We start from the raw sequence: 3,400 nt of genomic DNA, 5'->3' as shown, positions 1-3,400 counted from the left end.
AAAAGCTTCTACGGTGGCTCGAAGAGACCAAACGGGATATTCAGCAAAATAAGGCGCAGCGTCTTGCCTTCCCACACTATCTACTCCAATCAAGATTGTTCACTATAGCTTAAAAGGTTGGTATATGCGTGATAATAACATATTTAATATTTCTATTTAAAAATAACTTTACTTTAACCCTACAATCACTATAAATGTGTATATTCCTGTCCTTCTCCTTCACTGCAGACTGAAGTGACTGCAGATGGCCACTGGGTGGAGATCTTCAGCAAGAAGTCTGGACCTCACAACGCATGCATACATCATAACATGAGTGCAAATAAAAATGTCGAATTACTACAAGCAAAAAAGACACTTAATCCATCCAGTTAAGCCTATTCATATCTTAGAAATGCAAACAGCTGCACAGGGCATTAGTCTGTTTACATATGTAAGTTTGAGGCAAAAGCAAATGTAAGATCCAAGTTTCATCCATAAAACCAGACACAGTATTACAAATCTTTCATGTATGGACCCTTTAAAGGTCAATACTAGACCTTTTGTGCTTCCCAGTTTTTAAGACCCAAGCGGCACAGAGTTCGTGGTGGCTGAGGTTTTAATAAATGCCAGCTGTCAAATTTACCAACCTGAGACTCACACCACATCTGCCTGTTGGCAGACACTGGTCAAACCATATCCGAGTCATGGCACCAATAAAAAACAGAGCTTGGTGGCTAGTTGGCCAGGGAGAATGAGTGTTATTTGTGCTTATTTTAGATGCAGAAAAGGCTCTGATTTCTGACTGAATCAAATCACATCAAGCCTGATTTTGATTTGGGTTGCTTGTTATGCAAACTATCATGCACCATAGCCAGATTGTTTAAAAAAAACAAAAACAGTTGACCTTCTGTTAACTTGATGTTGTGACAAACAGATTAGCTATGGTATAAGAGGGTTTTAAAAGAAGGCCATACAAGACGGTGATGATCTCAACATTGTTACCAGAAGAACAGTAGGTTTACAGTGTCAGTGTATGGTGTAATGATGACATCAGCATATAACCAGGGAGAGAGCTTCAACTTCTGGGCTTTAAAACTGTAAACCCACACATCTACTCAACACATCAGGAGACCTTTCAGTAGGTCTTTATTTTGTTTCACTGGGGAATACATAACACTGTTTCTCCATAACAGATACTTCACAAAGATTTGCATGAGCAAATAAAGCAAGAACGTTCCTAATTTGCACATGCATCACTGGTTGCTAGGCAGCAAACAAACACAGTCACACACAGACACACATACACACACACACACACACACACACACACACACACACACACACACACACACACACACACACACACATGCACATGCACACATTATAAAAAAGAACACACATGCATAAGCATGTTTCCATTTGGGAATTGTGATGCAAACATTTCCATGTAAGGATTTATGTAGTGTAATTTGGTAAACATTTCCATTCAGAGAGATGTTGCACATTGCACCAGCTAAAGGGAATCTGCATGCACAGTTGGTTAACTGTACATGCACGAAAAGTAGTTTTGACAGCTCTCTTAGTCTCGGGACATCCTTCTCAATCAGTATTACATTCAAATAAAAAACTTTTAAAGTTACCCTTTTTGCTGCAGGGTCATGAAATACTCAAATTCCTCAAATATGTCCAAATTTCTAACATTTTAGTTATGGAATAAACATATAATCAAGCTGTTTAGTTGCTGTAAGTGTCACTTGCATAACTCCATTTTATACGGGCCCAGTAATCAGGTGATAAATGACTTTTCCAACCCTCCTACCCATTAGCTCTACTTATCCAATCAGTAGTCAAAGCAAAGAGAGCCTTAATCAAGTATAATCAAAACCAAACACTAAACAGTGCACACATTCATTATCAAAGTCTGAAAAATGAACATGAGCATGTCTTCAGGGACCCGGTTTAGTTGATAAGTAGCTACAGCACAGAGCCAACAGTACAGTAATATTACACTTTGTTTGTGTTGGGGATATGCATTATGGCCTCAGAGCCAGATGTGAAATTATGACTTAGGTCTTACAACACAAGATACGATATTCTTTAAGGACACATCACTCTTTCTGACTTTCAGGCTACTGCCATTGTTGCAGCAGTCTTCCAGACGGCCTGCTGTGAGGCTTAGCAGCTCAAAATTAGTTGGATGAAGTGTAGCGTTACAAACACTAATTGCCTAGTTAGTGGTTTATATCACTGCTGCATCGATTAGGACTAATATATTTGGCTTGCTCCGAGAAGTTATTTTTGACTCTGCCTTTCTCGGAAAGTGTAATCTAGAAAAGAGTGTCGATATTTAGTTGTTTTTTTTGTCTTTAGTCATTTGTTTATTGTTGGCAGGATTGGCAGGATTTGCCTTTATAAATTACATGACATATTCCACTTTGCTAAATGAAGTCAAGGGCATGTTTTAGACCAACCTTTGAAATATACATTAACAGTAAATAGATGTTTTATTAAGATTTTGTTCATGTGTGTTGTGTAATTAAATCTGCACAAGTGATGGATGCTCTAAAAGAGGAGTAAAGGTCTATACAGTAATTGTATGAATAAACATGCATATGCACATAAAAATGACATTTTAGTGTCTTATTTATATGTTTTGTATTTATATGTGTTTATGGCCTAAATGCTAAATACGGAATAAAATAAAGTGTTATGATACGGTTGAAAGGACGTGCAGAATTTTGGGGACATACTGTACTGTAATTAAGGAGATGACCACTTGCATACAAAACTCTCTCTGTATACTCACTGAGGCACATGGACTGTATGTGTCCTCAGCCCATCAGTGATCCCATACCTTCTTCTATCAATGTAGAGTTTATCCAGAGTTTGTGTTTGCTTAACAATTCCATGGGGAGGAATTTAAGTAACTGACCTTGGTGGGGATTACTTTGCACACATGGGCAGATACTGCGGCCTGTTAGGCCTATTAGCTAGTGGCCATCCCAGACACAAATCCTCACCCCCAGGCTCATATTTATAAAATGCCAGGCCTTCTCTCCTGCTGCTTTTCCATCCACGGTTTCATAAAATGACATATGAGGTTCTATGTGCAAACAGCCCTCTGGGCATCCTCCTGACTCACACCCCTGAGATACAAGACAGCTTCAAATGTCCCCTTTCTCCCTCCCTCCGCTCGTAGGGTGAGCTAGGATGCCGATCGTGAATGGGGCCAAATAGTATTAAATCAGGGGGCACCCACAAAACAAAATAATCTGCATTTATATCTGCGGAGTAAGGTTACACATGCCATTTCTATTTCTGGGCCCTTGGATAAACACCGATTAGTCTACCACACTGGACGGGGTTAATAGGAGCTTGTTTGGTGGGCAAGCACGACACCTCAAGGCTTGGCCTCGCCGAT

The sequence above is a fragment of the Trachurus japonicus genome, chromosome 2 (genome assembly GCF_045865225.1).
Source record: "Trachurus japonicus isolate A0001 chromosome 2, Traja_1.0".
NCBI classification, from domain to species: domain Eukaryota; kingdom Metazoa; phylum Chordata; class Actinopteri; order Carangiformes; family Carangidae; genus Trachurus; species Trachurus japonicus.
This window is presented reverse-complemented; position numbering follows the sequence as displayed.